General features: G+C 37.5%; 1 long non-coding RNA gene across 1 annotated transcript; it reads right to left on the bottom strand.

Moving 5' to 3' along the window:
- Positions 1 to 16,927: 16,927 nt before the first annotated feature.
- Positions 16,928 to 21,054, bottom strand: LOC147502361 (uncharacterized). The gene is made up of 2 exons (XR_015219985.1): positions 20,887 to 21,054; positions 16,928 to 18,013 (listed from the first exon to the last, which is right to left on the bottom strand). It is a non-coding gene; the product is annotated as an uncharacterized LOC147502361 (long non-coding RNA).
- Positions 21,055 to 23,421: the final 2,367 nt, after the last annotated feature.

The raw sequence follows: 23,421 nt of genomic DNA, 5'->3' as shown, positions 1-23,421 counted from the left end.
TGGATGCTTAATTAGGAGCTAGACTTTTTGCTCCTAAGCACCTAGGAGAGAATTTTTTTTCTCCACATTTTCACTCAACCCCTCATTGATTGGCTAAACAAAAATGAATTCCTAATTAGGTGGAGCTTAAATTGGAATTTATCAAGAGAGACAGAAATTTTGAGTTTAGAAGCTAGATTTTAGGAATTTTATATCTCATAATTAGTTTTTCCGTACTTTGCAACAAATTATGGAACCCCTGACACTCTCCTCAAAGCTGCCCATATTAATCCACACATTACGCGCAATTTGTATTCCCTATGTAAATTGTGATTGTTATGATTTGGAGAGGGAATAAAATAAATATTTGTTTAGATTTTAATTAACTAGAGTTAATCACTAGTTAAAAGAGATAGTGGATGTGCGGTGGAAATGTGCATAGGAGACTTTTCGCTCCTAGGAGCGAATTTTTTCTCGCTTCGCTTGACGTGGAATTTTAAGGAAGTTTGAAAATTACCTCTGTGGGAGCTTTAATATTAAGATATAGATATACTTTGGAAGATTTTCTCCCCCTAGCTGATGGTTCACCCAGCCAGCCAAAGTGTGAGCATCCCCTTTACAAATTTTACTTACCCATCTAAAGTTACTGAAACTAAAACATGGAGACAATGATAAAATATAGTTTATAAGGGTTTCCAATGCCCAATTACATCTTGGTGCATTCAAAGCTTTGATGACCTCTCTTTCAAAAGCATATTCAATGCCTCCCAACATTGCAGCTAGCTAACTTTACTTTACTGCCACCACTTCTGTCGGTCTGCATTTCAGCTTCCTCTACATTCCTAGCTCTAAACCTCCTAACAGTTGCTCCTATTGCTTTCCCTTCATTGTCCCATATATATGTTATGCTTCTATCACCAACCCATCCATTTCCGATTGTGTAAGAAACATCAAACCTTATAAGAATGCATTCATTAGGGAAGATAGGGAAAATACAATCAAGAATATATTACTTTGTTATATCAATTAGAGGTTTAAGAGATTCTTCTCTGAATGTTGTGAAGCATTTATCAGTCTCTATAGTAGTGCCTCTGATGATCCTCTCCATGTTAGCTTTCATATAGTCAAATTTTACTCCATTCCTTGTTTCCCATAGTTGTTGTAGTAAAATACAAGTGTACATAATTAATGCGCTAGAAGCTAGAGCTGTGTTACTCTCTTTGCTATTGTACATGAGGGACATATATTGTCACCAATACATTTGTGACACATCCGTGTCATTGTCACTGTACATCTCATTGATCATTTATCTTGGGACCATCCTTTTGGATCATCACAACCGCTCATCTCAAGCGTCATGAGTTACGAGATGGTTATAAAGTGAACATTAATACATGCATGGTGCAATAATAGCTATCAATGGAGCACCGTACCAAAATGTCATGAGCTATAAAAGAACCAGGTCGGTTACAAACAAGAAGGAGCTGAGGGAATTTTATATATTTCCTCTCCACTCTCTAAGAGGGAGGAGAATTCTACGGATCTAGTCCATTCTCTTCCTCCACACTAAGTTTCTTCTCCATGATCAATCTCCGGCCATCTCCCATTTAATCTACCAATCCAAAAGAGGAACTACGACAGATTTGATTCAACTTCACTTGAGAACTTAATACGTAGGCAGCTCACACAGACCCGAGCTCAGTCAAATCCATACTAAACCCCCCATTTTCCTCTATTTGCCTATAATTCTAGGGTTATGCACAAAATAAACCTTTACAAGTATGTCACCACACAAGTATTTTATCCGATCTAGCCATTCTTTGACAAATGATTTTTGGTTCTGAAATAATCTAAGACTAATAGGATAGTGTTCTGGTCTAGCTACATTTATAGAACAAGTGAATTGTGGTTTCCACAGTCAGATGGCAAAATGGACGAGAAATCTCCTTCCATTTTCTTATCCCTCGGATCAGAATATCCCTCATAGGCAAAATATTCATATACATTTTACAAATTTTCCAAAGAAAAAGTTGAGTAGTAGCAGAGATTTTAGATTTCCAAATATTTGATAGTTTGTTGGTTAAAACTGAAGTGTTGTCCTAGCCAATTCTTTTCCATTAAGAATTTATAGGCAGACTTCCCGGTTAAGAACCATGACTGTCAGCACACCATTTCCCTACTTGCCTCAAAAGGTCTGACCACAATCTCTTGAATATGTTTTGGCTAATAAATGGAATTCTTGAAACAGACAAATCTTTGCCTAAGCATGTGATGCATTCGATCTATCTATGTAATAAACCAGCTTGGTTTTTAAGCGCTTTGTGTGAAGCCTACATCGGATGGCTAATAGTTAATACAATCAGTACATCTGACGGTAGACCGACACGATAAAGAGTAAGTTGATTCCAATTAGGAAACAATCTTTATGAAAACGTACTCAAAGAAATTACTACTAACTTATCTAGAATTTATGAAACTTATATAAATAACTTATCTAACTTATTTAAATTCTAACTTATCTAAATTTATCTAAACTCTAAGAGTCCTATTTACCTAATACTCTAAAATAGACAAAACCGTACCCCGACTAAACCTTCAAAACCCCTTTTCTTCACGCCCAAAAAAAACTTCACGAAAATCTTCAAGCCAAAAAAAATTCCCATTTTCTTCATGCAAAATCTTCATAGAACCAGAAACTCAACAAGGATTCTCATTTTCTTCATGCAAAATCTTCAGAGAACCAAAAACTCAACAAGGGTGCTTCTTCTCCACCGCTCCCAGCCTCTTCAACAGGTGTAGTTATTTCACATATTAAATTATATAATTATTTTATTGTTTATGAAATAACATTACATGGGGTCAACTTTTCAACTTTTGAAATTGAGATTAAATAAACACTTTTAATTACTATGCAGTTGCATACAAGTATTTAGTTACTTTGTACTTCAGAAGGTTGTTGGTTTGTGAGAATGGTCTTGGCCACTAAGTTGCCTCCAATGTTTTGCTATGCTAGCTGCAATCTGCTATGTTCCGTTCTTCAGGTAATAGTTATGAGGTGGAGTCCAAAATAGTTATAAGCTAAGGTTAAAAAAAAAAATAGAAAAAAATAGTTTCAAAATTTTGAAAATAGCAAGAGAAACAGTAAGAGATATCTGACATGGTATAAATATATAATGGACATGGTTAAATAGTATAGTGTATAGCTCCTCCTTCGACCATGTTAGTTACTCCATCTTAGGAGTAGGGATCACAAGATAGACTAAAGAGTAGCACCTCTAGACAGAGCTAGACTTAAGAACCTCTAGACAGATCGAGCTAGACTTAAGCAAACTAAGAGCTAACAAAGGCAAGAAGAGAACCTAATGCCATATAGAGCAGGTTTTCCAGGTGGAGTCCAAAATAGTTATAAGCTAAGGTTAAAAAAATGGAAAAAAATAGTTTCAAAATTTTGAAAACGAGATATTTGACATGGTATAAATATAATGGACATGGTTAAATAATAGTGTATAGCTCCTCCTTCGACCACGTTAGTTACTCCATCTTAGGAGCAGGGATCACAAGACAGACTGAAGAGTAGCACCTCTATTCAAGCAGGTGGATTAAGTTATGGATTGTCTCATATCAATAGCTATAGTAGAAGCATTTTGCTCAATCAGTGCATTAGAACTTTTGGCTCTTTATCACATTAGCTTGGACAAGAAGTCAACTTTGGCACTGAAAAATGTGCAACTGCAGGAGCAACACTTACCTCATGGCACTGGGAAGTGGTGGGATAGCATACTATACTTATTAACTTCAATAGAACAACCATAATTGACCTATCATTGATTCTCCTCTTAATGTATTGTAGTTGGTATGCTATTACATAATCAACTATTACACTCATTTCTCAATTCTTTGTAATGTAACTCTTCTCCTTTTGTTAATTCAATACTGATGCAGTTATTATCTTCTAGCAATTTTAAGTGTACATCGTCACTGTAGAGGCAAGAATCATCAACTCATGAATAGTCACTCACCTTATTTGCTAAGGTCTGCAATCATTTCCAATAAGATAGCATTATGTATTTGTATAAGTTTTCATTATAACCAAGGATTTAGTATCTAACTAAAATGTTGTTGTAGCTTGAGTCGTTTTTGCTAGGTTAATTTGGGCAATGATTATGATTCATAGAATGGTTTAATATCCAAAAATTTGAATGCTGCTCACCGTTTGAGAAATGTGTATAAATTGAATATGGATTACACAAGGCATAAATAGTGAAAGTTGTCTACATACACTCCGCTTCTTCTTTTTTTCGATGCAAGTACACTCCGCTTCTGGATGAAGTTTCTAGATGAACAAATTGTTCTCAATACATATACTTGGCCAAGATGATTTTCTAAGACATATTCAGTTAAGGGTATTACAATGACACTAACAAGTTCAATTTAAATGTCAAAGAAAAAAAATGGTAATTCTATTGTAAAAGTTAAATTTACATGTATTCATTTAATTATGACTCGAGTGGCGTAGCCACGGGTTAAATTCTAGTTGTATTACACTACACCTATTTATGCAAATTTAAAGACATGCCATCAGTCCATAAGTTTGCACGTGAGTTGCACACTCCAACCAAGCGTCCAAGCGACTTCTCAAGCCAAATCAACCTTTTCACTAGGAAAAGAATAAGTTGTGCATATGTAAAGGTATAGAGTCCAAATTTGTTCACCAGCATATTTGGCTGGTGAAATCCACCAGCGCCAGTAGAAGTTCATGTGTATTACTAAAACTCTTTTTTATTTTTTACTTTTTTTTAGAGAAACTAATTAAAAATTGTTGAGAATAATTAACTGCGGAAACAACATTAACCACAACAAACGGATCAATCCTACACAAAGATCGATCCTTCACACTAGACAAGACTTCAACACCCTCCAAGTAATATCCCAACGCTTCTCATTAACAATTTAACAAGCATATAAAGTAAATATATAATAATGCAAAAGAGAACCAACCACAAGACAAGGATATATCGTGGTTCGGCAATTTGCCTACGTCCACACTGGCGAGATCCAAGCTTTACTAGAAATCCAGAGTAACATATTACAAGAGCTCTCAATTCACTCACAAAGAATGAACACTCAACTCACTAAGAATTTCTCTCTTACAATCTCTCTCTTTCTTTCTTTTGGAAAAGTTAGGTTTTCCAAAACCTTGATTTTGTTTTTATACCAAAAAACAAATTTCACGGATTCTTGAAGCGAAAGGCCCATAAAAAAACAGCCTTGGAACAGTCGCTCTCTCTCTATAGCGCTAGGTCGACTTCTCGTGCTCCAGGCTATAAGGTGCAGGTCGCGCTCTCTCTGAGCGCAGGTGCGCTCTGAACGTGAAAAAGAGAAAAACACCCTTTTTTCTCTACATTCTCCACCTCGGTGAGGTTTTAACACATAAAACCAAGCCGAACACATCCAGCAAGAACACATCCATCCAGAACTTGCAGTCAACCGCCCCGAAGGGCCATGCCCACAAAGGGCCACTCACAAAGAGTGTCTTGCTCGCAAAGAGCCACCCACAAAGAGTGTCATGCTCACAAAAAGCCACCCACAAAGAGTGTCTTGCTCACAAAGAGCCACCCACAAAGAGTCATGCCCATGAAGAGCACGTCATGCCCACAAAGGGCGACCCACAAAGAGTGTCTTGCTCACAAAGAGCCACCCACAAAGAGTCATGCCCACGAAGAGCACGTCATGCCCACAAAGGGCCACCCACAAAGAGTGTCTTGCTCATAAAGAGCCACCCGTGAAAAGAGTGTCATGCTCACAAAGGCCACCCACAAAGAGTCATGCCCATGAAGAGCACACGCCATGCCCACAAAGGGCCACCCACAAAGATCGAAAGTGTCTTGCTCACAAAGAGCCACCCACAAAGAGTGTCATGCTCACAAAGAGCCACCCACAAAAGAGTGTCTTGCTCACAAAGAGCTATCTTCCGCAGAGTCATGCTCACAAAGAGCAATCACACCCACAAAGGGCCATGCCTACGAAAGGCATCAATCAACAATGCATGAGCCTCCACCATTTGTAGAGTACCTCCAACCAATGTTGGAACTCAACTCCATAGAGAACCTTCTACAACCCAAAACCCTTTTGCCCTTAGGCAATGGAACAAAATCCCAAGTACAAAACTTGTCACGAGCCTCCACCATTTTCTGCATATCCACCGACCAATCTTTGTAATGAGCATCTCTAACAGCTTCCTTGAAGCTATCTCGCTCATCATCTTTAATATTGTGTAGTATAAACCGAGTCCGGTTGACCATAATGCTTCACCGGGCTTATCATGCCCGTACTTCATAACTTGTTTCACACTTCTCTTTGGCTTTGATCTAGCCAAAACTTGCTGCTCAGGTTGTTGTAACTCTACTTCTTGTTGAATAGTTCTTTCACTAAGAACCTCACTCTCTTTAGCATCCTCGGACACTTCTATCTCAATCACTTGAGATTGTATAGAATCACCATCTTGTTTCCGGCTTTCTCCTTTTACCTAAAAGTAGCACCAAGTCTCATCAAAGGTAACCTCACTGTGCGACCGGGGAACTTATGGTTCTCTAGACACCACAATCCGTATCCCTTTCCTCCCTTTGCATAGCCCAAGAATATTGCTTTCTTAGCTTTAGAATCAAGTTTACTATCATTCATGTGGTAGTAAGCACTAGATCCAAACACTTCAAAGTACCATAATCGGTTGGTTTCCCTGTCCACACCTCATAAGGTGTTTTGCAGTCTATCGCCGGAACCGGTGATCTATTATACAAGTAACACGCCATGGCCACTGCATCTACCCAGAACTCTTTGCCAAGATTGGCATTGGAAAGCAAACACCTAGCTTTCTCAAGCAACGGCGTCGTTTTTCATTCTCTCGCTAACCCATTCGTTGTGGCGTGCCCCTCAGCATCCGGTCGGCAATTCCCTCATTCGCAAGACAAAACTCTTGGAAAGGCCTATAGGTATACTTTCGGTACCATTGTCGGGGACCGTAGAGTCTTCACCTTCCTATTTATGCGATTCTCAACCCCTTGCCTTCCACTTCTTAAATGTCTCGAAGACTTCATCCTTGGACTTCAAGATATATACCCACACATAGCGTGTATAATCATCGATGAAAGAGACATAATACCGGTTACCTCCCTTAGAAGCCACTCTAGAAGGTCCCCAAACATCCGTATGCACATAATCTAGGATGCCTCTCATCTTGTGCTTGCTTGTACCGAACTTGACTCTGCACTGCTTGCCATAGACACAATGCTCGCAGAATTCCATACTTGGTTTCTCCAAGTCTTTCAATAGCTCTCGCTTGCACAACTCAGACAATCCCTTTTGGCTCATATGCCACAATTTTGTGCACTCAGAATCATCACTACATGTACCCACTGCTACATCACCTATCACTGTACTACCCAACAAAGTATACAAGTTTCCATGTCTTTGACCCTTCATAATGACTAAAGAGCTACTAAGGATCTTTAGGACTCCACCATTTCCCACAAAATTGTGGCCTTTGGAATCTAAGGTACCAAGAGAAATAAGGTTCTTCTTTAACTCAGGAACATGCCTCACATTGGTTAAAGTCCTCACTATACCATCATGCATCTTGACCCGTATAGTTCCAATCCCAACCGTCTTACAAGCAACGTCATTGCCCATCAAAACGGAACCTCTACTCAAGTTCTCATAGGTAGCAAACCACTTCCTATTTGGACACATGTGGTAGGAACACCCGGAATCAAGAATCCACGTATCGGTCATGTGGTCGTCTTGTGTAGACACCGAAAGACTTACATCATCCCCATCGAAGCCAGAAGCAAGACTTGCTTCACTAACATCCTCATTCTCAAACTTATAACTCATTTTGTTACTCTTTTTCGGGCTAGAGCAATCACATAGATAATGCCCCTTTTCTTTGCAATTGTAGCACCGTACATGTTTTAAAGGCTTCTTCGAACTACCCTTCCACTTGCTTGTGGAAGTCATCTCATTCAACATCACCCTCGCCATCTTTTCTTTTGCTTCTTTATCAAACTTCTCTACTTTAAATCTAGCATTTGACATCTTGGGAGCCTTTTTTTTTCAAGTCACACACAATAACCTAAAAAAATATCTCACTCAGGAATTTTATCGAACACCTTGTCTACACAAATTTCGAGCACTATGGTTCTTTACCAAAACTCAAAATCCTAGGTCGTATATCTCGCTCTAATACCAATTGTTGAGAATAATTAACTGCGGAAACAACGTTACCCACAACAAACGGATCAATCCTACACAAAGATCGATCCTTCACACTAGACAAGACTTCAACACTCTCCAAGTAATATCCCAACGCTTCTCATTAACAATTTAACAAGCATATAAAGTAAATATATAATAATGCAAAAGAGAACCAACCACAAGACAAGGATATATCGTGGTTCGGCAATTTTCCTCGCCCACTTTGGCGAGATCCAAGCTTTACTAGAAATCGAGTAACAGATTACAAGAGCTCTCAATTCACTCACAAAGAATGAACACTCAACTCACTAAGAATTTCTCTCTTACAATCTCTCTCTTTCTTTCTTTTGGAAAAGTTAGGTTTTCAAAAACTGATTTTGTTTTATACCAAAAACAAATTTCAAGGGGCGATTCTTGAAGCGAGGCCCACAAAAACAACCTTGGGCAGGGGTCAGCTCTCTGGCGAGCGTGGAATGGCTCATGTCTCAGAGCTATGAGGCGCAGGAGGTCGCTCTCTCGAAAGAAAAGGCTTTCGAGCGTGAAAAAGAAAAACACCCTTTTTCTCTACAAAATAGATATGCAAAAACTAATAAAGGAAATAGCGATTTCCTCTACAATTTTCTCTCCAAAATTTTGGAGCACTCTCTCTCCCACTTCCCATCAACTTCCGTTCTCTCCTTCCATCCCTCTCTCTTCTCTCACGACAGTACTCTTTCTCCACTCTTTTTTTTTTTTTTCTATAATTTTTTTTTTGGGTAAGGATGGAACCAATACTTGGAATGACATTCAACAGTGTTAAACATGCTCATAATTTATGCAATGTTATTTGGTCTTGTTCTAGTATTGATATCAATTCATCTTATTTCAATAGCTAATATGTCTAATAACTTGAGTACAATTATAATGGCGGAGATTTATCCTGGAATATAATGCCTACTGAAAACAGAGTACAATTATCCTCTGTTTTTGTACTCTGTACTAAATTAGGCATGTAACTTGTAGTGGCCAAATGGGGACATTTTTCTTGGCTTCTTTGGAGACAAAAAAGAATTTGTTCTAGTAGGTTGAGATAAAAACAGTAACTGAAAGAATAGTAACTTGGATACAAGAAAGAATTTGTTCTAGTCGGTTGAGATAAAAATAGTAACTGAAAGAATATTAACACAAGAAACAAAAATCCATGTGTAAGGCTCAAGATTTTGTTTGTGGTTGAAAGGAAAAATCATAGTAGTTTCCTATCTTCTTGCTTTACCCCTTTGTTGAAAATTATTAAAACTAGTGGAGAAGAAGAGGAACGAGTGAGAGAGAAGAAGTGGGAGAGAGAGTATGGAGGGTTTGGGGAGAAAGAAAATTATTAAAACTAGTGGAGAAAAAAGAAAAAGAGCGAAAAAAAAAAAGAAGTGGAAGAGAGAGTACAAAGGGTTTGGGGAGAAAATCTTGGACAAAATATTTATTTCTTGGAATATTTTTTGTTAATTAAAAAAAAGTTAAATTAAGAGTTTTATTAAATGATTTCACTACACATGGGCTCATTTTAGCGCTGGTAAATATCACCAACAAATATGTTGGTGAACAAATTTGGACTCAAAGGTATAGCTGTGGAATAATCTTGAATTATCGAAAAACAAAGGCTGTGGAATAATCTCATTATGCCCCATGTTGGCGAGACCTTTGGCGTTACAAATTAAAAGGGGTGCAGGTCGGATTAGTGACATACTTTAGAATTGCTTTAACTCCCTTTAAGTCAATTTGGTTCACCTCTTTTGAAAGCACTTTCTATACCCTCTTTTATCCCGAGGGTGCAATATTTGGAAAATAAATAAACTGCATTTTCTTCAACCAAGAGAACTCAAGTACTCAACAAACAAGTTTTTCCGTAAAACATAGAATATTATGGAAGGGCAGAGAAATTTGATAGATTTTGAAGGAAGAACAGGAAACAATCGCGACTGTAAGTATTACATTCAAACTTAGGTGAAACTCTCGAGACACTTGGCCAAACACCACAACTTCATATCACAGTTCGAAACAGGTGTGATCAAATTCTGGGATGTGGCATCGAAGATTAGGAATGCACCAACTGTTAAGCAGTGTATTTAGATTCCACCTGCTCCAAATATATTGAAGTTGAACATTGATGGGGCTTCTCTAGGTAACCTGGGACCTGCTAGTATTGGGATTTCGTATAGGGACAATATGGGTGGCTTCAAGCTTACGGTGTGGAAGAGTATTGGTGTTGGTACCAATTTTTAGGCAGAGTGTATAGCCATTCTTGATGGGGTGGAGATTGCAATGTCTAAGAGATGGTACAAGCACTATGTTAGAAAAATGATTTGCTCAAATCCATTTAAATATGAATGAGTAGTTTGTCTCCCAAGTTACCCACTTGAGATGAAATGAGTTTTTTTTTCTTGAAATAGTACGTAATGTGAGAAAAACCTTTTCAAAATGATGCACTTGTTCGAAACAGTGTATTATACTGAAAAGGTGCGACCTTTTGAAATGTGCACTGGTTCGAAACAGTGCATCATGCCGAAAAGGTGTGACCTTTCGAAATAGGCACTGGTTCGAAATAGTGCTTTATGCCGAAATGGTGTGTCTTTTCAAAACATGTGACTTTTCAAAGAGTTGCTTACTTTTTCCCAAGAGTCACTGTGTTGTTTCGAAGAGGCACCACTCACCTATAAATAGTGGATGAATTTGGAGAGAAAAAAGACACCAGATCACACAGAGTTCTGATCTTTCTCTTCTCCTTCTATTCTTAGTCAAATACTATGTTGTGTTCGCTGATTCTATAGAATTGAAGTGCTAGCTTTCTATAGAAGGAAATCCGTTCTATCTTGGGAGATAGTTTCCCATCAACCTTCAAGCACCGTGAGGGGGAAAATCTGTCTTAAGGACATAGTGTATCTACACTAGGCTCGGATTTAATTAAGAAGTACAAGACATTTACAAGACAAAAGGTTTGTATAGTTTGGTAATTGGTAAAGAGTAAGTACAATTAAGTTGTATATTCCTAACAACTTAAGACAGATTTCTTTTTTTTTTTTCTTCTTTCTTGAACGTAATTTGTTTTCGTTTTCTTTTCTTTTGGTTTAAAGGAATAACAAAGTGTAGTTGTATTTTGAATATGGCAACACCACCCGTTACTCCCTATCATTCTTGTTCCCCATTACATTTCCTCATGGGGAGAAGCCTAAAAAGTTCAATGGAACTGATTTCAAGCGCTGGCAACAAAAAATGCTCTTCTATCTGACCACCCTTAACTTGGCAAGGTTTCTATGGGATAAGGCTCCTGATGTAAGCCCTGATGAAACCGACAAGGAGAAGGTTTTGGCCAAGGATGCTTGGTTTCATGCTGATTTCTTGTGTAGAAATTATGTCCTTAGTGGGTTGGCTGAGTCATTATACAATGTGTATAGTGTGTTCAAGACTGCTAAGGAACTTTGGGATTGGATTGGACAAGAAATACAAGAGTGAAGATCTTTGGCATGAAGAAATTCATAGTTGGCAGATTTCTTGATTTCAAAAATGACGGATAGTAAGACCGTCATAAGCCAAGTCCAAGAACTTCAAGTAATCCTTCATGATGTCATTCTTGGAAGGAATGACCTAGGAGAATCTTTCCAAGTGGCTGCTATGATTGAGAAATTACCACCATCTTGGAAGGATTTTAAGAACTATCTTAAGCATAAACATAAAGATATGAATCTTGAAGAACTGATTGTCCGTCTAAGGATAGAGGAAGATAACCGCCTATCTGAGAAGAAGGGCAAGGATCCCATGGTGGCAAAGGCCAATGTTGTGGAAGGATCAAGTGCTAAAGGAAAGAGAAAGCACCAAGACAAAGCTCAAGGTGAAGAGAGTAGTACGCCTACTAAGTTCAAGGGCAAGTGCTACAATTGTGGGAAGGCTGGACATAAGGCAAGTGAATGTCGCAAGCCAAAGAAGTATAAGAAGCAAAAGACTGAAGCCAATGTGACAATGGACACGCTTTCTAACAATGTTAATGACATGAACCTATTTGCTGTGGTTTCTGAATGTCTCATTATTGGAAATGAAAGGGAATGGTGGGTGGATACTGGTGCTACTCGCCACATATGCTCCAACAAGTCGATGTTCACCACTTATCATGCTGTGGAAAAGGAAGAACAACTCTTTATGGGAAACTCTTTACGCCCAAGGTTGAAGGCAAAGGAAAGGTGGTGATGAGGTTGACTTACGGAAAGGAACTAACTCTGAATGAGGTGCTCTATGTGCGACATTCGCAAGAACTTGGTTTCTCGAATTATTTCTTGAGCAAGAATGGCTTTAAGTTAGTCTTTGTTTTCGATAAATTTGTACTAACTAAGAATGATGTATTAGGTGGGGAAAGGGCTATCTTCAGGATGGGCTCTTTAGGATATCTTGTTTTACTATTGCGCCAAAGAGCGCCAATAAAGTTGAATCTTTTGTTTACTTGATTGAGTCTTCACATGTATGGCATGGTAGATTAGGACATGTTAATTATGATACCTTGCGTAGATTAATTCATTTGGACTATATACCAAAAATAAAAATAGACCCACACCATAAATGTGAAACTTGTGTAAAATCCAAGTTGACCAGATCATCCTTTCATTCCATTGAAAGAAGTACTGAACCTCTAGACTTAATACATACAGATATATGTGATCTTAAGTACGTACAAACTAGAGGTGGTAAAAAGTATTTCATTACTTTTATTGACGATAGCACTAGATATAGTTATGTTTACTTGTTGAGAAGTAAAGATGAGGCAATTGAAGTGTTCAAGCATTATAAAAATGAAGTTGAAAATCAACTAAGCAAAAAGATTAAGGCTATAAGGAGTGATAGAGGAGGTGAATATGAATCACCTTTTGAAGGTTTCTGTTCTAAACATGGAATCATTCATCAAACTACGGCTCCTTATTCACCTCAATCAAACGGTATTGCAGAACGCAAAAACCGAACTCTAAAAGAGATGATGAACGCTATGTTGTTAAGTTCTAGTTTGCCCCAGAATTTGTGGGGGGAAGCTTTGCTTTCTGCCAATTACATTCTCAACAAGATTCCTAGCAAGAAGACGCTTAAAACACCATACGAATTGTGGAAAGGTCATCAGACTTCCTACGAATTCTTAAAAGTGTGGGGCTGTCTTGCTAAAGTGGAAGTCCCTAAACCTAAGAAGGTGAAGATAGGACCCAAGACTATTGATTGTGTATTCATTGGATATGCAAACAATAGTAGTACATATCATTTTCTGGTTCATAAATCAGAGATTCAAGATATACATGTTAATACAATTATAGAGTCAAGGAATGCTTCATTCTTTGAAAAGACGTTTCCGTATAACATGTGTATAGAGTCAAGTTCAACAAAGAGAACTTTTAGATGCTACAACTAGTAACCATCCTACACAAAGTTTAAATTGAGGAGGAACCTAGGCGTAGCAAAAGGTCAAGGGCGTCAACGTCTTTTGGACCTGATTTTCTAACATACTTGTTGGAAAATAATCCTCAAACGTTCAAGGAGGCAATGTCATCTCCGAAGCTACTTATTGGAAAGAAGCAATAAATAGCGAGATTGAATCCATAATGCAAAATCATACATGGGAATTGGTAGATTTACCACCGGGTTCCAAGACTTTGGGATATAAGTGGATATTCACAAAGAAATTTAAGGCCCGATGGATCAATCGACAAGTATAAAAAGCTAGACTTGTGGTCAAAGGCTTTTAGACAAAAGGAAGGATTGGATTATTTTGACACTTACTCTCCGGTTACAAGAATAACTTCCATAAGGATGCTAATAGCAATAGCATCAATACATGGATTTGAGATACATCAAATGGATGTAAAGGCGGCATTCTTGAATGGTGAGTTAGATGAAGAAATATACATGGAACAACCCAAAGGGTTTGTTGCTCTGGACAAGAAAGGAAAGTTTGCAAGCTTGTTAAATCTTTATATGGATTAAAGCAAGCACCTAAACAATGGCATGAGAAATTTGACAATGCAATGTTGTCAAACGGTTTCAAAATAAGCGAGTGTGACAAGTGTGTCTATGTCAAAAGCACTTTCAAAAGGGATGTGTCATTGTTTGTCTCTATGTAGGCGATATGCTAATTTTGGGTAGTAATATGGATGTCATAAAATCTACCAAACAAATGTTGTCTAGTAAGTTTGACATGAAAGATTTAGGTGTCATTGATGTTATCCTAGGAATTAAGATCTCTAGGATGGAGGATGGACTTGTTCTATCACAATCTCATTACATTGAGGCGATTCTTGACAAGTTCAAGAAATATAACATCACACAAAAAGGTCACCGGTTGACGTAAATCTTCATTTAGCCAAAAAATCTTGGAGATAGCATATCTCAACTAGAATACTCTCGTATACTTGGTAGTTTAATGTATGTCATGAACTGTACAAGGCGACATAGCATACTCGTGAGCAAGCTAAGTCGATATCTGAGTAATCTGGCGAGAGATCATTGAATTTTCGCGCCATATTGAGAGTTTTGGGATATTTAAAGTATACTTTCGAGAATTTTGGTTTGCACTATACAAGATATCCGGCCGTTCGGAAAGATGCTGCGATGCTAATTGGATATCGACACTAAAGACTCAAAGTCCACAAGTGGATATGTCTTTACACTTGGAAGTGCATTTGTTTCTTGAAAATCCTCAAAACAAACGTGCATAGCGAGGTCCACTATGGAATCAGAATTCATAGCATTGGACAAGGCCGAGAAGAAAAGCGAGTGGCTTGAAATTTCTTAGAGGATATTCCAAACTGGGCTAAAACTTGCGGCGGCCGGTGTGTATACTTGTGATGGCCAATCTGCTATTGGTAGAGCCGCAGTAGCATGTATAACGGGAAGTCTCGACACATACGTCGTAGACATAACACCGTTAGACAATTGCTCTCAAATGGAGTTATCTCAATCGACTATGTAAGGTCAAAAGATAACATTGCGGATCCGCTTACAAAAGGTTTAACAAGAGAGCAAGTAGAAAGATTATCAAGGGGAATGGGCTTAAAGCCTTTGAGATAATCAACCAAGAGTCATCATAATGGAAAAACCAACCTAGTTGACTGGAGATCCCAAGATCTAGGTTCAATGGGCCAACTGAATTATGTTTGTGACTCAGTTAGTACTAGAGAGTAATATTATACTCTAACCCATTCCTATATAAGACAGTGCATATCTGCCGCGAGAACCAGGATAAGTCAAGCTTTTAATGATTTACTATATCTTGGAAAGTTATGTTATCCAAGTGGAGTATTGCAGGATACTCTTTATAGAAATCACCTATGTTAGTGCGAAGTGGGGCGCTTTATGAGAATTTTAAAGACAAATGTCTCAAAAGCACTATCCGAAACCAAGAAGTGTTCAAGGCCAAAATGAACACAAGCGTGAGAACCAACAAGATTCGAGGCGATGCTGGCGTGAAGATGATTGTCTAGGTTTATACAAGCGGCCGACAGGTTCAAGGACATTAATTGAAGTCTACCGATCGTCCAATTAAATCCGATCGTCTTTCACTAAGGCAAGTTCAAGGCCTCCCATGCTACTTGACCTGATGCGGTATCTTTTCATTTGTAAAAGAACAGAAATCCGATGTTTATGATAGAAGAAACCAAATTTTCATTCATGTTTGTTAGGAATATACAACTTAATTGTACTTACTCTTTACCAATTACCAAACTATACAAACCTTTTGTCTTGTAAATGTCTTGTACTTCTTAATTAAATCCGAGCCTAGTGTAGATACACTATGTCCTTAAGACAGATTTTCCCCTCACGGTGCTTGAAGGTTGATGGGAAACCGTCTCCCAAGATAGAACGGATTTCCTTCATAGAAAGCTAGCACTTCAATTCTATAGAATCGGTGAATAACACAACATAGTATTTGACTAAGAATAGAAGGAGAAGAGAAAGATCGAACTCGTGTGATGCGGTGTCTTTTCTCTCCAAATTCATCCACTATTTTATAGGTGAGTGGTGCCTCTTGAAAACAACACGGTGACTCTTTGGGAAAAAGTAAGCAACTCTTTGAAAAGTCACATGTTTGAAAAAGACACACCATTTCGGCATAAAGCAACATTTTGAACCAGTGCCTATTTCGAAAGGTCACACCTTTTCGGCATGATGCTTGTTTTCAACCAACCGGTACACATTTCGAAAGGTCGCACCTTTTCGGCATAATACACTGTTTCGAACAAGTGCATTATTTTGAAAAGGTTTTTCTCACATTACGTACTATTTCAAGAAAAAAAACTCATTTCATCTCAAGTGGGGTAACTTGGGAGACAAACTACTCATTCATATTTAAATGGATTTGAGCAAATCATTTTTCTAACACACTACACTATATCTGTTGAAAAAAGACATGACAAATGCGTTGTTTTTCCAAAAAAAAGACACTATGGATCGAAACCAATTCCGAAACAGCTGTACAAGCTTTTAGGAATGGAAATGTACCATGGACATTGCAAACAAGATGAAACAATTGTACGGTCCAGATATTAAGATCACCAGCATCTTTAGAGAAGCTAACTATACTGCAAATAGGTTAGCCAAGATTGGAGCTTTGTTGGCTGACAATGAACGAGTTGTATGTGAAGGAAAACCAGACTGGCTATGCAAATGGGAAGGTCCATACTAGACCTTCTATATATTTCAGTGACTGTAAACTATTACTATTCTTATAAATGGTAATATCCGACTGCTTGAGTTGGCGTGATCATTAGAGAATGATGTTGCATCTCTAAATACCTTTTACTTTTCTTTTAATACAATTTAACTTACCAGCAAAAAAAATAGAAGATTATTTTGACAGACAAGCCGCTTTTTCGAATTTGTTTGATAAGCCTTAATTGATACCTCTGCTAAAATTTCTTCAACTTTTGCTCTGCATTTTGAAGTTGCAAATAACATTACAATCCGTTCTTCAATAACCCAACGGATCATCACTCGTAGTGCGAAAGGGACCCCGCCCATGCAACTGACCATCAACCCAGGAATACTCGGTACGGTACCTAGGACGCCCTGGCCGATCGTACTCTGGTGGGAACACTGTTTGACGAGTGACGATATACAAACCATCCGGTCCGGTCCCTGGTATCCGATATTCTTCAGTGTTTTCTTGAGATTTTTTAAAGCGATACCAATAAGCAAGCGAGACCAAACCAATAATAATGAAAGACCCCAATACGACAGGCACCACTGTTAGTATTACTCTGCGAGAAGACTTGTGACTGTGGGGGGGATTATTTCTTTCCGTGGAAATGGAATGACTTGAAGAACCGTGAGAATCACGAGCTGAAGAATCTGGGAACCTCAGCATACCGTTTCCTGGATGAAAAGAACTGTGAAATCTCTTTAAACTGTGCGGTATTGTTCCACTGAACTCATTTTTCGTTAAATCAAGCGTCTCCAAGTGCGTGAGCATGTTAAGCTCACTAGGTAACTTTCCTGATAAGCCATTATTTCCCAAGTTCAGTGTCCTTAGGGACTGGTAGTAACCTATAGATTTGGTTAGCGGTCCCGTAATGTTGTTACAAGAAACATCAAGTATCTGTAACGGAAGAGATCGATCTGGACCTACCAATTCACCAAGAGAAGGTAACTCCCCAGTTAAATAGTTCTGCGAAAGGTTGACCGTTCGCAGGAAAAAAGGAAATGGTGAACGTTCGTGGAATAGCTCCTGTGAACTGGTTGTTACTCAAGTCCAATTCGACCACCACACGGAGAAGTAAGAATGGCAGAGCACCTGTAAAGGGACACAAACATTAGCAAGCTTATTTATGTCGCTGATAAGCCTGATATCCAAATAACAGGAAACACGCCTGTACCACATATCGAGTTAGTAGTAGTACTCTAAAATTCCTGACTCCCATTTAACATACTGATGCCCGTCTTTGTTGAGCAATAATTAGGTATACTTGCTCAGTTGCTGGTCAATTCCACATGTAAAAAAACTAGCACTTGCAGTCTTGCAGATGAAGTACAACTGACAAACTAATTCACAAAAAAAAAAAAAAAAAATAATCCACAAAAATCCACAGAATGGCAGATAAAATAGAACGATCTTTCAAAGAATTAATTCAAAGCATTCAGTATCCCGCTACTTAAAACAAGTAAAGACTTTTGAGTGCAGTTCTAATTTCATTTTGTTGAATTAGGTTTTGTTAGGGCTTTCTTCATATAGATTAAATAAATTGGTAAGAGTACGCAAATGGTAATAATGAAATTTTGCTTCGGAGACAAAATATAGTGACAAGGCAAAATAAAAGTGGTTTCTTGCATGCGTAATCTAGTTTAATCAAAGTGGCGTACACAAGAACTTCTAGCTCAAATGGTTGTGTACCCCTCTCATCATAGGAGATGTTGCAAGTTCGAATTCCACCAAGTATTGGTTGGGATTTCTTTCTTGTGTAATTATTTGATGGGGGTCTTTGGGCCAAGTGAGCGTCTGGGCTAAAGACATGGTGTTGCTACGATAGGTGGGCCGAGGAGCGAAAATAAGTCTTCATGACAAGGTGAAGGCCATGACAAGGTGAAGGCGGTGTGTAATTATTTGATGGGGGTCTTTGGGCCAAGTGAGCGTCTGGGCTAAAGACATGGTGTTGCTACGATAGGTGGGCCGAGGAGCGAAAATAAGTCTTCATGACAAGGTGAAGGCCATGACAAGGTGAAGGCGGTTGGGTCTACTCAAAGTGGCGCATTCGGGCTAAAGACATGGTGTTGCTACGATAGGTGGGCGAGGAGCGAAAACAAGTGGAGGCAGTTGGGTCTATTCAAAGTGGCACATCGGCGAGAGCATTCGAGCTAGGTTCCTTTCGGGGTTGATGAGCCATTCGGGCAATATAAGCCTTTAGGCTAGGGTCCTTCAATGTAACCGGTGTGAGTTTGTCTTAACTCTCGAAATATTTTTAAAAAAAAAATGTGTTATTATTCTAAAATGGTGATCTTGGGCACACCGATAAAAACACTCCCTTACCCCAACTTTAAAATAAATAAATGAAATAATTTTAGACACATTTAGATTCCTAAATTACTATTTTTTTTATTAGGTGTACTAAAGACAAAACAAGCCATTTATTTAATATACATCGTGGGACTCCATACGTACTATACCCTAGATAATCTAGGTTCTTCACTTGTAATTGAAAAAGACGTGTTCATCTTCTTCTTCTTTGTGTTAATCAAAAGAAAAAAGTGTTATTAATTTCTTCTTTCGATCAAAATAACGAATACCCAAAAAACGTATTGTTATTTTTCTTTAGTTTAATCATTTTGCCCTTATTAGAAATACCCAAAATTAATTTGGGAGATATTATTGGATTGTAGTGGTTATTGGGGTATGACCAGTGTTCGTGATGAAACGTCCGAATTCCTCCCAATATTTCGGTTTTTTTAAAAACCGGAATTCAGAATATAGAATTGAATTATTGATGATTCCGAAAACAATCGAAATTCCAAATATAATAGAGTCGAAATTTGATGAATTTCAGTTTTTAGATTTGTATTTTTCGGGATTCCAAAAATTCTGAAATCCCAAACTATAGGTATGACAAAAACTTAAGTTAGTTATGGGGTATGGGAGTGTTTTTATAGGTGTGTCCAAAATCACCCTTCTAAAAGTCGTACAGTGAATGATACTATGAAAGTTGACATGAGATGGTACCACTGATCGTAGATTCAATTTTGTTAAACCAATGTTAACAATCAAAAGCTTGCTTATTCGATTTATTGCCCATTTAGTTTAAAACTTAATCTATAAAAAAAAGTTTAAAACTTAGCGAGTGGATCGGCGTTAGCATCAAATTTATTGTTACTATTCAGACGGTATATCAACCACTAATTGGTAGACATTTGTTCTTTGAAATGGGTTTACTTAATGTTAGGTATGTATTATAGCAAGGAAGGCATTTTATAGATTAAACATTTAGTTCACTATCCTGTCGATAACTATTAAAAATAGGAACCAATTCTAGTTTTCGATTCACTACACCAAATGCTAATTTCATAGTAAAAAGTAGGACCATATGCTTAATAATCCTAACATAAATGTTATGTTAATTCTAAGCAAGTGGGTTGTGACTACTGAGTACTGACTGGACACGTATGTGCCGAGCTTAATTTCTCTAACATATAAAGGCATCACCAATGGGGCCTGGATACGGGCCTCTATCTCCAGATTTAACGGACTTTAGCAAAAAACTGTTTCCAACGCAGCCCCTAAATGGACCTCCAATTTAACCATCCTGGATATTTGTCTTCATTTCTACAGATGTTTATAAAGAACCTGAAGCCCAAAACTTTGCACATGACTTCACTTAAGTCAGCACGTGACTTCACTTTTTGATTTTTCAGTCTTCTTTCACATGTTATAAAGGAACAGTCATCTTCTCCGTTGGAACACCCATGATATAGAGTTTTAGGTCCTCCTTATTGACCTCCAAAACGCTGACGTGGCCCTCCAAAATGCTGACGTGGTCCTGGGTTTTAAAGGCCTGCATTGGTGATGCCCTAAGCCGAGCTATCCCAAAGTCATCTTAGAAAAGATTCTATCCTAAATTAAATATATGTACTTTCCTATTTGTTGCTATAGATTTTATGAAATTCAAAATAAATATTTACCTGAGAACCTATTCGAACTGAGGTCCAAGGACTCTAAACTCCAAAAGCTGGGTGCGGCTACTCCAAGGAATGGCTGTCCACTCAGCTGGTTCCTAGCCATGCTTAAACTCCTAAGCATTCTCAACCCAGTAAGTGCGCTCAAGTTTACCTCCCCCACCAAACCCAGACCTTCCAATGTGACCCCAATTCTTGAGAAGTTCCCATAGTTACAGTCGATTCCGTGCCAAACTGTATGGACACCGAGTGAAGTTCCCAACCCAAGTATCAAATACTTGAGGGCGTTTTGGATGTCTCGTTTAAATGCCAAGAGACATCCAATGTCTGATTCTCCCTCCTTCACAAGAATTGAACCACTAAATGAAATGGTGAACAACAAAAATAAAAATATAATAAATTTAAGAGCCATATCGGCTTCAGCTACCGTGGTAAAATGGAAAGCCCGGCAGATTGAGTGGAACGTTGTGTAACAAAGTTTGGATCTTTTTGTTGTTGGTGGTGATGGTGAAGAAGAAGAGTGTTGAAGGAGTAGAGAGAGATTAATAAATGAAGTGAAGAAGAAGTGAAGAAAAGAATAGAGAACTTACTTAAGGTGCAACGTTTGAATTAACACTGTGCATTCAATAAACATATATGTATTGAGGGAGTGGTAACAAAATCCACATAATTATCCCCATAGTCTACATGGCCAATTAAAAGTTTCAACGGTTTGTTTTAGTTTCTAATTAATGAACACTTCTGTCACCAAGTTTTTGTTTTTATATATTTGATTTGTTGGGTAAAATACATATTAGTTGTTAAAAGTTAGTCAATTATAGACTTAAGTTTTGATGCGTAAGGATTTAGAAGTCTTTCCTATATACTTAGATTTTTGGATTTTAGTAAAGACTGTTAGTAAATTAAAGACTATGTATAGGTTAGAAATTTAACTTACATACTACTATTTCGATGGTATTATTGTTAAGAAGGTGATATATATTGGCACCAAGGCTTTTTGTTTTATGTGTAGCTATGTTTGTATAACTAGGCATGTGTAGTGATACCTGTTGGTTTTTGTTTGACTTGGTCTGACTTTATATGTCAGAATTTGGATGGCTTTTATGTTCAGAATGAAGTTATAAACTTAAGCTTAAGGTTTAATAGCTTCAAGCATTTTTAGGTCATTAATGATATTTGATATAGCCCATTATCATCAAAAAAAAAAAAATGGAATAGCAGGTAACTTGATTTGAGCAAAGCGTATGACTTCAATTGTACGTGGAGGAAAATGCATTGCATACCTAAGATATGATGATCTTGTTCAGTGTATTTGTAACCAATTCATATAAATCGGGCCACTGGAATTTTTGAAAACAGAGAAAGAAGAGCAGGAAGAAGGCGTGCCTAGCTACGCAAACAAGTGATTTATCGTTGGAGTTTGGTTAGTCATCAATCGTTGTCTTGCCACGCTGACATGATTTTGACCGTCGGGTTATGGAGTATGTGTGTATAACACTCCTATTTTTATTCTCTTCTTTAATTAAATATATATAAAATTAAATAATAATAATAATAAAAATAATAATAATAATAAAAATAAAAAAAATAAAAATAAAAATAGAAACATAAAAACCTACAAAGTGGGATGAGTAGTTGCTGGAAAGATAAGTAGTTGCTAGAAATAAGAGAGGGGGTACGGTTAAAACCTTTTCCTATTGTTGGGGGTTTGGATATACAAAAGAAATGAAGAAAAAGAGGCGTGCGGCTTGAGAGGGTTGAGGAGGAAAAGAAAAGGAAAAAAGAAAAAAAAAAAAAAAATGGGAGAAGATGAAACCGATCACTTTAAGCCGGACGGTCGATTTTCTTTTGGATTAACAAAGTGAGTAGCCTAAACTCTAAACAGTATTTTTATCTTGATATTAATTAAAATATATTTTTATTAACAAATTGGTTCTTTGATTTTACTGGAAATCTGACGAAACAAGAATGTTAGTTATCTGGATCGCCATAAAGAGCATGCGTTACTAATGAACTTCTGTCACCAAGTTTTTGTTTTTATATATTTGATTTGTTGGGTAAAATACATATTAGTTGTTAACAGTTAGTCATCATAGACTTGAAGTTTTGATGCGTAAGGATTTAGAAGTCTTTCTTATATCTTAGATTTTGGATTTTAGTAAAGACTGTTAGTAAATTAAAGACTGTATGGGTTAGAAATTTAACTTACATACTACTATTTTGATGGTATTATTGTTAAGAAGGTGATATATATTGGCACCAAGGCTTTTTGTTTTATGTGTAGGTATGTTTGTATAGCTAGGCATGTGTAGTGATACCTGTTGGTTTTTGTTTGACTTGGTTCGACTTTATATGTCAGAATTTGGGCGGGTTTTTATGTTCAGAATGAAGTTATAAGCTTAAGCTTAAGGTTTAATAGCTTCAAGCATTTTTCGGTCATTAATGATATTTGATATATTGGTAGCTTCAAGACTTTTCTGAGACTGATGATATTAGATACTTGGTACTGTTTGATTTACTTGATGGCTACAGGTGGAATAA

Source organism: Coptis chinensis, chromosome 4, assembly GCF_015680905.1.
Source record: "Coptis chinensis isolate HL-2020 chromosome 4, ASM1568090v1, whole genome shotgun sequence".
Lineage (NCBI taxonomy): Eukaryota > Viridiplantae > Streptophyta > Magnoliopsida > Ranunculales > Ranunculaceae > Coptis > Coptis chinensis.
Note: the sequence above shows the minus strand (reverse complement) of the source record. Positions and strands in the feature narration are given on the sequence as shown.